Source organism: Balaenoptera borealis, assembly GCF_965194805.1.
Source record: "Balaenoptera borealis genome assembly, chromosome: 8".
In the NCBI taxonomy this organism is placed as follows: Eukaryota; Metazoa; Chordata; class Mammalia; order Artiodactyla; family Balaenopteridae; genus Balaenoptera; species Balaenoptera borealis.
This window is the reverse complement of record NC_138865.1, coordinates 91,140,052-91,152,580: the sequence shown is the minus strand read 5'-3', so window position 1 is coordinate 91,152,580 and position 12,529 is coordinate 91,140,052. Positions and strand designations below refer to the sequence as shown.

The following is a 12,529-nucleotide window of genomic DNA, read 5'->3' as shown; positions in this document are numbered from 1 at the left end:
CCTATACTCTACCTTTCCATGAGACCCACCTTGTCTATTTTAAAGTGGCTGGATTTGCAAGCTACTGGCCGCTGGAACTGCTGGTGCCACAGCAATTTGATGTTGAGGTGGTTTTGGTGAACATGCTATCAGTATCTAGGTTTATTAGTTACTCACTGTGGTGTAACAAGTTACCAGAATTGAGAGGCTTAAACCAATGAACATGTATTCTCTCACAGTTTCTGTGGGTCATGAAGCTTATCTAAACAGTTCTGCCTTGGGGTCTATTACAAGGTCACAGTCAAGATGTCAGCTGGGGCAAGAGGCAGGTTCTAGTTTGTCCTCGAGGGTCCCAGTGTTCTTTGTGGGCCCAAATTTGCCCTGGAAGGTTCTAGTTTGTCCTTGATCTTGTCCACATCCAGCTTTCCTTCCCAACTGCCAATCTGGCTGACCTACAGTGACTTCAGGCTCAACACCAAACTCGAGGCAACAGCAGCCTACATAGACTTCCACCAGCTGCCACAGTTGCATGAGGTCTAACCCCTTTTAAATGTCTGAAGACACTGCTACAAGCCTGTGTTACTTTTCATAGAGCTGCTTGAAACTGTTCTACATTTCTTTTTTTTTTTAAGATTTATTTATTATTCATTTATTTATTTTTTGGCTGTGTTGGGTCTTAGTTGTGCCATGCAGGCTCTTTCGTGGCAGCGCGCAGGCTTCTCTCTAGTTGTGGCGGGCAGGTTTTCTCTTCTCTAGTTGTGGCGTGCAAGCTCCAGGGTACATGGGCTCTGTAGTTGCAGCACGTGGGTTCCAGAGCACGTGGGCTCTGTAGTTTGCAGCACACAGGCTCTCTAGTTGAGGCACATGGGCTCAGTAGTTGTGGCACACGGGCTTAGTTGCCCCGTAGCATGTGGGATCTTAATTCCCTGACCAGGGATCGAACCCGTGTCCCCTGCATTGTAAGGTGTATTCTTTACCACTGGACCACGAGGGAAGACCCTGTTCTACATTTCTAGACCTACTCTGCCACTAATAGGCTGTGAAATCTTGGGGAAGAGGTTTAGTGTCTGAAAAATGAAGAGTTTGGTTTAGATCCCTAATTGTAGCTTCAATATTAGTTGCTACTACTCTCTGTTTTTCACTATCAAATTTCTAACTCAGCAATTCCACTTCTAGGTCCTCTCCTAGAAAAACATTTGCCTGTGATTACAAAGAGGCATGTTTATTGCAGCTTTGATAATGGAAAATAAAGGAAGGTATAGAGAGGAGACAAAGGAAGAGAGATGGAGAGGAAGAGGGAGGGAGAGGGAGGGGGGAGGGAAGGAAAGAAAGAAAGAAAGGAGGGAGGGAAGGAAGGGAGGGAGGGAGGGAAGGGACTTCCCCAGTGGTCCAGTGGTTAAGACTGCACTTCCACTGCAGGGGGTTGGGGTTCAGGGAACTATGATCCCACATGCCCCGCGGTGCGGCCAAAATTCAAAATAAAAAAAAAACAGAAGGAGGGGCAGGGAGAGAAGGGAAAAATCACTGGAAGCAACCTAAAAGTCCATCAATAGGGAATGCTTCAATAAACTATGGTACTTCATAGGACTGACAAAGCAGTGTATGATATGTTTGTTTGCTTATTTTTCTTTTGTTCTATTTTATGCAGCCATTTTGACTCCACAGTTTTAGACCTGGTCAACATTTTAGTCCTGGGCATATTCTCACCAAGGACATTTTGATCCAACAAAGAGTTAGCTTGCTCTTAACTCTACTGTGAGTATGAGTAGTTAGTATTACTATGGGCAAAGCTAAAAAAGCAATAGGTCAATGAAAAATGACATGGAAATATTATTCTTCTGGAGTATCTGAAAGGATTTGCTTACAACATTCTCATAAGTTAATCAATAATTAACTAAAGATGTCACTATGTTGTCCAATTCATAATCAGTATTTCTGGCAGAAATAATCAATACAAAATAAAATTGACAAAGGCTAAAACTGCATATGGCAAATGTCAGATCTGCTAACCTCGACTTGGGAAAACAGGACTTGCTAGATACACTGTTCACAAACTAGCACTCAAAATGGCAGAAAAGCTAATCAATTAAATTTAAAATAGAAAATTTTCATAGAAAAGAATTGATCCTGTTAATTCTATTAATTATAATTTCAGTAAAATCGAAATGTAAAAATTTGGAAATCATTTAACTGTGCTCGCTGGCCAAGGAATTAAATGAGTGTGATAGAATTGACTCCAGAAAATATATTCTCAACAAAAATTTGTGAATGATTGTATAATTCCGACTGATATTCTTATGTTCTTAAACTTGTGTTCAAAATGTCCTTGAGTCAAAAAATAGCAGAGTCAAAATCCTGCTGTTAAAAAAGTCCTGGTTTCTCTCTACAGGCTCTATGCTCTCACATTTCTTCTTAGTTCTTAGAGTTAATTCTTACAGCCAGTGGTTTGAGAACCACTTCTGTAGCCAGATAAGAAAGGAGGGTCCAGTGCATACCAATTAAAATCCCCAAAGCATTTTTCATGGAATTTGACAAGTTGATTCTAAAATTCATCTGCAAGAGAAAATGTTCAAGAATAGTGAAGAAAGTTTTATTTTACTTTTTTGATCAGAGATGGGACTTGTCTTACCAGATAACAAAATATTCTATAAACTCATATAAATTAAACCTCCATGTTGCTATACAGGAATAGATAACTAAATCCAAGGACTAAAATAAAGCCCAAACATATTCTTGGACATGTGGGAATATCATATGTATAAACTATATGGAAAGGATTGATTAGTCCACAAATGGGGTTGAGATACTTAGCTATCCATTTACAAAGAAATAACATTTCTACTCTACATCATATTTAAAAAATTCCAGATGAATTTTAAAGCTACATGTAAAAGAATATTGTACAAGTATTAAAATAATATACAGAGGGCTTCCCTGGTGGCGCAGTGGTTGAGAATCCGCCTGCCAATGCAGGGGACATGGGTTCAAGCCCTGGTCCTGGAAGATCCCACATGCCACGGAGCAACTAAGCCCGTGCGCCACAACTACTGAGCCTGTGCTCTACAGCCCGCGTGCCAAGAGCCCGTGCTTGGCAACAAGAGAAGCCACCGCAATAAGAAGCCCGCACACCGCAATGAAGAGTAGCCCCCACTCACTGCAACTAGAGAAAGCCCGAATGCAGCAATGAAGAGCCAACGCAGCCAAAAATAAATTTTAAAAAATAATAATAATATACAGATCCTGTTTGTTTTATCAAAAAAGATACTTTCCCATATAAGATACAAAAAGCAAAGCTATACAAGGCACTATTGATACATTTAACTATGTAAAAATTGAATTCTACACTCAGAGTGCCCAGATCTTAGATTCTAATACCATTCTCCAATAAAAGGAACCAGGGTTCCTTGGAGAAATGGTTGGTTCTATTAATAGGGTAGGAAATATACAAGATGAGTCTGGAGAATTTTGTAGTGCCAGAAGATAAAGAAGAGCTAAACTACATACACACACACACATACACATTCACACACAGTTATGGGGATGTGTCAAAGAGACACAGGAGCCAATTGAAAAAGCACCATTGGCCATAGTTGTAACAATTTGAGCAATAATACAAATAAAGTAGTATTGAATTAGAACCCAAAGTATAAAATAAATATCGTAAGTCCATACATATATGATTGAATAAATAAGTAAATGAGGGAGAATAGATAAATCTGCCACGCCAAAGAATTCCAGCATAACTCCCCATTCCTTAAGTGTGGCCTGTGCACAGTGACTCTTCCAATGAGTACAGTATGTAAAGGGAGAAAAGGAAGAGTAACTTTATAGTGGATAAACCAAACAAACACTACCTCAGCCAGCTGATCAAGATTAATATCAATAGTGATAAGTCATGTTGATAGGCTTGAAATGAGGTGATAAGAAGGGCATTTTACCTCTGTGGTTTTCCTCCCCCAAACCCAAAACTCCAGTCTAATGATGAGAAAAACACCAGGTAAATCCCAACTGGGGGACAGAATACCTAACTAGTACTCCTTAAAATGACAAGGACATCAAAAACAAGGAAAGTCTGGAAACTTCTACAGCCAAGAGGATCATAAGGGGACATGATGACTAAAAATAATAATGTGCTATTGTGGATGGGACCCTGCAACAGAAAAAGGACATTAGGCAAAAACTAAAGAAATCTGAATACAGTATAAGCTTTAGTTAATAATAATGTATCAGTATTGGTTCATTAATTGTGACAAAGGTTCCATACTTAAGTGAGATGTTAACAATAGGAGAAACAGAGTGTGGAGGTATATAGCAACGCTGTACTATCTTTAGTTCACTGTGACCTTGACAATTTTGAGGAGTATCAGTCAGGTATCTTATAGGATGTTCCTCAGCTTTTCCCAGTATTAGACTGGAGTTATGGATTTGGGGGAGGACAGTAGCTATTAGAACTTTTAAATATGAAATTCTAGGAATCTTGAGAAATACTATTTGCACATATGGAAAAAAAGGCATGAAAAGGGGTTTACTGAAGCATTATTGGAAAAAAAAAGTGAAAACTTAACACCCATTGATAAGAAAATGATTAAACTATGGAATAGCCATAGTGTAGTACATCATATTTCATTGACTTCAGGACGTCATCAATTATAGACATCATTATTTTATGTATCATTGAAAAAAAAAATGCTCCTAATAAAACTATGACACAGGGACTTCCCTGGTGGCACAGTGGTTAAGAATCCACCTGCCAATGCAGGGGACACAGGTTCAAGCCCTGGTCCTGGAAGATCCCACACGCCGCATAGCAATTAAGCCCGTGCACCACAACTACTGAGCCTGCGCTCTAGAGCCCGCGAGCCACAACTACTGAGCCCAAATGCCACAACTACTGAAGACCGCACGCCTAGAGCCCGTGCTCCGCATTAAAGAGTAGCCACCGTAATGAGAAGCCCGCGCACTGCAACGAAGAGTAGCTCCCGCTCGCCACAACTAGAGAAAGCCCGCCTGCAGCAACGAAGACCCAATGCAGCCAAAAATAAATAAATAAAATAAATTTTAAAAAATAAACAAACAAAAAAATAAACAAATAAAGCTTTCTTATCATTTATAATTTTTATTTTATACTTATTCAGAAGGCCACATGAAACTTAAGACATGGATTTTTAACTCCATATCATCCACATGCATACATTAAAATGAAAGTATTAATCAAATAAATTGATTAAAGCATATATAAATCTTCTTCTCAGAGTCTGAACCATCTGAATCATGTTTAGACTCAGCATCATCAATATTCCAGGCTGCTAACATCCATTCTGCAAGTTTTGAAGCATCTCCAGCAGGCGATGACAATTACATCACTACTGCTGCCTAGCTGACAGCAATTGTAAGATGCATACTAATTTTAGAGATAATAACATGTGAATGAAAAAGTGTGCCTTAGAATAATGAAACGAGGGTATTATGCAGCAGCTAAAGCAACCAAGGAAGTTTCACACAGGCCACCATGGAAAGTTCTAATTCATTCATATCGCCAAGGAAAACTAGCAAGTTGCAAAACATATATAGTGTGAGTTCATTTATGGAAACTCTATATTTCTGTGGCAGACACTGAAAATTCAGTTACCCAAAAGATATTCACAACTCGCTTTTACTGTGCCATTCTATAGTTTAGATACTTGAAAAGTAAATTACTTCCCTAGACTCCCATGTTGATAGAGGGGTCATGTGATACAGTATGGCCAGTGACTTGTAGGCAGATGTTCTGGTAGGCTTCCTTTCTTGAATTAAAATATAAAACTTCACAGGATGGCTTTGTCCTTTCCTGCTAATATGTGGACCCACCTTTAGAGAAGCAGCAATCACCTTGTGACCATGAGGACAAACCTGTGGATGGTGAAACCAAGACAGAAAGCCTGCTGGCTCTGAGCTCCTACCCCTGGGCTTCCTTTCGAATGAGACTAATAAACTGCTTCCTTTTGCTGGGTATTCAGTTGGCAGAATAAAGTCCTAACTGCTACAAGTCAGGGTAGGGCTAGATTTTTAAGCATCTGAACAAAATGCACAGTAAACTGATGAGTGGAGTTGGGAATAGAATTGGGAGGGGATGTTGGGGGAATTTCCCTTCATTTTTAATTTTTGAATTTTTTACAACGTAAAGGTATTCACGTATTACCTATGTAGCTAAAAGAATTATTTTTGTAAGATTTATGTCAGAAATGGAAAGAGACTCGCTGACAAGAAAGGCGCTTACAATGGGACAGCATCTCAGGCTGAGGCCTTTGTTCAAATGACTTAGGTCCAGAAAAGACAAAAAGCTTTTCCACTGAGCTATCAGTTTACTATCCATTCAAAAAGGTTAAGCTGGATTGCTTTATTTGTTCTTAGACAGTTTAGACTGCTTCATAGTGCATACTAGTTCCTTTTCTAAAGGCTCTCAAACTACCTTTTTTTGTTTGTTTTTGGCCGCGTGTCTTGCGGGGATCTTATTTTCCCAACCAGGAATCGAACCTGCGTCCTCTGCAGTGAAAGCGCGGCGTCCTAAGCACTGGACCGCCCGGGAATTCCCCTTATAAACTACCTTTGATATGATCCATCCTGGGTTTGATTGGTGCTCAGTAAAAGTCAAGATTACCAGAGTCCATTTTTCAAGATCTACTTTTTTCTCATTTCTAAAATCAGCACATTTTCCAGTCTTTAATTTCCTGTTACTGCTCATGTTCTCTGATATTTCCCAAAGACTACCAGCATAACAGTTGCATACAAAAGATCCTGGCACACAAAAAACATGATGATTCTTATGCTATTAACGTTCATGATAGTAATGGCACTTACCACTTATTGGGCATTTCCTTTGTGCCAGGCACTGTGCTAAGCACTTTACACACACTGTCTAATGTCATCTTCACAAAAGTCCCGTGAGCTCCATTTCACAGAAGTAGACCCTGAAGCTCGGGCAGGTAACTTGCCCAAAGCCACACAGAGGCACGCGGTGTCACAAGAGACTGCGACCTGCAAAGCACCAGCTCTTGACCACCAAGCTTAATTGAAAAAAAGGCAAAATCAGCAAAAGTGTAAACTCAGGTCAGTCCCCAACAGGTTCTCTTTGCGTACCCTTCAAACACTCACTAAGCTGCCCCACTTAGCCAGAGTTGACTGCCATTCCGATCCTTTCCGTGTTTCCCTTATCACCATCGCCTGAGCTCCGCAGGCTCCTCCCCTCCACTAGCCCGTAGCACCTTCTGCGCAAGCGCACTGTGGCCCGGAACTTGACTACGGCCCCGCGTGTCCCCGAGTGCTATCGAGCGGAGCCGAGCCGAGGGAGCGCGCCGAGCGGGGCCGCGCCCGGCGGTGGGCGGGGCCTGCGTGGAATGCGCAGAGTGACGCGAGCCTTGGATTTGCGAATGATGGCGGGGATTATATGGATTACACTTCTCGCCGGGGAGGAGCCACAAGAAGTTTCCATTGCACAAGTATTTCATCTACCCATCCATTTATTCCAGAAATATGTGTTAGTGGCTACTGTGTGCGGGTACCCACTTGGCATGAAGACTGTCCCCCCGGGGCTCCCCCACTTGATAGATACTAGAGAAAGTGCGAGAGCGGGGTTCCTTGAACCTCACCCCCACACTCCAACATCCACACAGGAGAATTCCTAATACTGTAGGAGGAAAAGCCGGCCCAGGTCAGGGTTCAGGTCTGCACCCACCTGGGAAATGGCCCCCAGGTTGTCTCTAGGCTTGTCATTCCGTGCTCGTCTGTTCTCCCAGACATTTGTACTTACCCTATGCGCCCTTATGTCAAGGTTCTGTCAGCCCTGCTTACACTGTAGCGGGGTTAGAACACTCCACCATAATATAAGATGAGGAAAGGGCGCACTCAAAAGAGGAGCAAGTAGCTAGGGATGGGTCTGTAGAAGGCAGACTATTAAACCTCATGCTCACCCCTAGGATTATCACTGTGGTTCAAAGGAACTAGGTAATGATAGACCCAGTGTTCATAATACTTGGGAAAGTGTGGGCCCTCCCTCAGGAAGCTCACAATGTTTAAAGAAAGAAAAAGTGTATGGGGGGGCGGGGCGGAGCGGAGAGTGGAATAAAATAAAGATCCCTCCCTCCCAAGTCTTCCTTTCTATGCCTTCCACCTTCCTCTAATAATTAACATGTGCTAAATTTTAGAAATGTTTTCTGCTCTCATTGTTCAGTTTCTAAACCATCTTCTTTTATTTCTGGAGTATATAGTCTTAACTCACTGAAAAACAGCCAACCCTTCTCCTCCTTCTCCTCCACCTCCCCCCCGCCCTTTTTCACTTTTTGATTAATTATTATTAATCATTTTGTAATTTCCCAGTTCCAAAAACGCTTTTCTTCCATTCAGTCTTACAAGCAAGTAATCTGGTACATTCCTTGTCACTGCCATCACCTCTACACTGTTATATCCCATATATATGTCTTGTCAGTTTCATGACCCTAAAATTTCTCAAACTTTTCTCTGTCTCACCATGTCCTCCCACTACCTTAGTTCAACCTCTCATCTGGATTACTGGTATACCCACATCCCTTTCATTTTTTCCCTTCCTGCTAATCCATTCTCCCCAGAGTAGAGTGATTTGCTTGAGACACAAAATCTAATCTGTCATTGGATTCTGAGCATTGGCTTACCCTTGTTTTAAGGATAAAAACCAAAATCCTTAGTGCGACCTACAATGTGGCCCTGCCAAAATCTTTACTCTCTTTGACTCTGTTCCCTCCTTTGAGTTTCTGTTAAACCCACTGGCCTTCTTTTAGTTTAGTTCCTTGAATATGCTTTCACCTCAGGGACTTTGCACATGCTATTCCCTCTGCTTAGAGTGTTCTTTTCCTTACTTATAACATTATTTTTTAGTTAAAAATTTTTCCCAGTATTATCAAGGAATAATTGACAAATATATTTGTATATACTTACAGTGTACAATGAGATGATTTGATACATTGTATCAAATGATTGGAATGATTACCAAGATCAAGATAATTACAACATCCATCACCTCACACAATTAACTCTATTTTTTCTGGTAAGAATGCTTAAGGTGTACTCTCTCAGCAATTTTCGAGTATATAATACCATATTATTAACTATAGTCAACATGCTCCACATTACATTCTCAGAACTTAATCTTCTTATAACCAAAAGTTTGTGCTCTATGATCTATATCTCCTCATTTCCCCCTCACCCCAACCCCTGGCAACCACCATTCTGTTCTCTGTTTCTATGAAATTGGCTTTTTTTTTTTTTTTTAAGATTCTACATATAAATGATACTATACAGTATTTGTCTTTCTCTGGCTTATTTCATTTAGCATAATGACCTCCAGGTTCATCCATGTTGTCACAAATGACAAAATTTTCTTCTGTTTCATAGCTGAATATTATTTCATTGTCTACATAGACCACATTTTCTTTATCCATTCATTCATCAATGACACTTAGGTTGTTTCCATATCTTGGCTCTTGTGAATGACGCTGCAATGAACATGGGTATACATATATCTTTCTGAGGTACCGATTTTGTTTCCTTCAGATATATACCAAAGGAGTGGGATTGCTGGATCATATGGTACTTCTATTTTTAACTTTTTGAGGAAATTCCATACTGTTTTCCATAATGGCTATACCAATTTACATTCACACCAACAGCTTATATTACACTCACATCCACACCAACATTTATTATCTCTTGTCTTTTTGATTATAGCCTTCCTAACATGTGTGAGGTGATATCTCATTGTGGTTTTGATTTTCATTTCCCTGATGTTTAGTGATGTTGAGCACCTTTTCAGATACCTATTAACCATTTGAATGTCTTCTTTGAACTCATCACATTCTAAACACCTGCATATCCTTTAGATCTCAGATTCAACATCACTTCTCAAGAGAAAATTTCTCTGATTCACAGACCAGGTCATTACAAGGATAAATTCTGACAAGTAAGCATGATTAAATCAAGAAAGTGCATGTGTTTGGCATTCCACTTGCTCTTCCAGATGCACTCTTCACTTTTCTTTACCATGCGTTATACCCAAGGGGGCCAACCTGTGTGGGCCACACCAAAGTCTCCCCGGCCCCATGGCTTCTGATTGGGGAGAACAGTCTGAGTGGGGCGTATAGGCAGGAGCTCAGAGCCAGGGGGTGTCTTGGCTTTTATCCCCTTGCCTCCTCCTTTGGGGTCCCCGCAGACTGGCTGCTCCCTCGACCATGTACTTACTAAGCTTCTGTCAGGCAGGGGTTTCCTCTGACCTTTCTTGATTTCCAGGTTTCCTTAACTGCCCCTCCTCCCTCCTCTTGCCACTTCAGGCCAATGGGTGCCATCAGCAGTGCGGTCACATACTACATTATTACTTGTGGCTTCTTTAATCCTTGCCCACTCTTTTGTAAACAGATCTTGTGTTAAACACTCCTCAAATTACTCTCTCAAAGTGTGCCATCTGTTTCCCCCAGGGATCCTGTTAGAGACATTGCCCCTGGGGATTTTTCAAGTAACTAAAATTTACATTATTGGTGTCAAAACTTTTCCTCTGGTCAGCAGTAAGGGATTAATCTATTATAGTTACAAAATGGAATGCTCTTGGTTATTGAAAAATCATGTTTTTAAAAAATAGAAACACGATGCAAAACATATATTGAATTTGATCTCAGTTTTATAAAACCAAAGAAAACAAACTAAAACAAATGTGTGTGTATAAAAGATTCAACAGATATGTTCCAAAATGGTAAAAGTTGCTTTCAGTGTGACAGGATTTTCTCTTTATGATTTTCTATTTTTTCCCATTGTCTGAAATAATGCTACATTATTATGATGATGAAATATATATGTTATTTTAAAACATTTTACTTGATCCAATACAAATTATAAAATTACTAATTAATTAAAATGAAAGTTAAATAAGACAGAGAGTATATTGCCTAGGATACGTGCCTATTACTTGGCACAGAGTAGGTATTCAATATGTCAATTATAACTTATTATTACAAATGTTTTACGTATTTCTCTGCCTTATGAAACTAAATACAGAGAATAGAAATTAGCCTTTTCTGAATGACTCAGAAATATTAATCATTATCTTGTTCTTTAACAGCATGATGCTCTGAGCTCAGCTAGTTCAATTTTATCATTTAGCATATAAGAAAATGTATAAAATGGAATCATCCCCAGAGAGATTAAGTGACTTCCCTGAGGTCATATACAACTAATTAGTGCTCTCAGCTCACCCTCTCTCTAAAGACTTCCTCCAAGACATCCTTCCTTCCCTCTGGAGAAATACTTCTTTTCCTGTATATGTCACTACTCACAATTTAGTTAATTCTATTACAGGCTTTGTGTTAAGTAATTAAGTCTATTTCTATCTTTATCATAGTACATCATGTACAAGTTTTTCTTCTCTCTCCTTGTCTCAGTTCTATTTTTGTTCTGGAAGTGGAACTAATTGGGTGAAATGAGTCCTAGTGCTAGAACACAGTAAAAGGAAATCAAAAAGTTTCAGAGTAAAATTAAATTTAAAAAAGAATGAATGCTATCAACTTTTAGAGCCCATTAACATGTCTTGTACTCCCCTTCAGAAATCACACAAACATCCATTGTCACCTTCCTCCAACTCTTTATCCTAACAGTGCTTTGGTGAAGCATGCTTTATATATGAAAAAATGAACAGGTTTAAGCGTAAAGCTTAATGAATTTTGACAAGCATATATACTTGTGCAAGCATTGTCTAGATCAAGATAAAGAAATGTCCTGTAAACAAAGACAGGCAGCGTTGCTTACCACCCAGCTCTGCAAAGATTAACCCGATGCAGTCGTTGATGACCGACAGTGCACTCTGTGCTTCAGACAGAGGAAATTAAAATGATAACAGGATTCTCTATGCTCTGGACAAACAGGCCCTTAGATAGTTAGATGTATCTCAGAAAGAATTTTAGTGAATGAGCCTTCTTCCATCTTCCCATACACAGAAAAGCACCAAAATCATTAACTCGATATATATCTGTTCTGGGTGACTAGCAGTAATCTGTTACCAAAATGTATACTAGACTGCATGCATTCCCCAGCCAAAAATCATATATAAACTGGCCTGCCAGCTATCTCTTCAGAGCAGTTTTTCAGAGCTACTGAAAGACTGTCTTCCAGGCTAGTGTTTTCAGTAAAAACCTAAATGAAACTTAGCTCACAACTCTTATGTTGTACAATTTTCCTTCAGTCAATAGTCCTTTACCTCAGAAAATTCCCTCATGATCCTTCCTGTCTGTCCATGCCCTGCAACCTCCCTCCCCTGACCCCCTGCCATGGTACAACACAACCATCTTCTGATTTCATAGCTTGGTTTTGTCTGTTCTCGAATTTCCCGTAAACGGAATCATACAGTTTGTACTGTTATGTATATCCATTTTTCATTCCTTTATATTGCTGTGTAGTATTCTACTGTATGAGTATACCACAATTTCTTTGTCCATTCCTCTGTTGATAGACAGTTGGGTTGTTTCCAGTTTGGGCTGTTATGAATAAAACTGTTATGAAC

At 39.9% G+C, this 12,529-nt stretch overlaps 1 protein-coding gene across 1 annotated transcript in view; it reads right to left on the bottom strand.

Annotated features, from left to right (window-relative positions):
• The window catches only part of MSANTD3 (Myb/SANT DNA binding domain containing 3), a 34,903-nt gene extending 27,698 nt beyond the window's left edge, over nt 1–7,205 (bottom strand). The window contains exons 1-2 of the mRNA XM_082404198.1: nt 7,111–7,205; nt 6,817–7,022 (exon numbers count right to left, since the gene is read on the bottom strand). The gene's annotated coding sequence lies outside the window, so the exon portion shown is untranslated. The remainder of the gene's footprint in view (nt 1–6,816; nt 7,023–7,110) is intronic.
• Between the last annotated feature and the right edge of the window lie 5,324 nt (nt 7,206–12,529).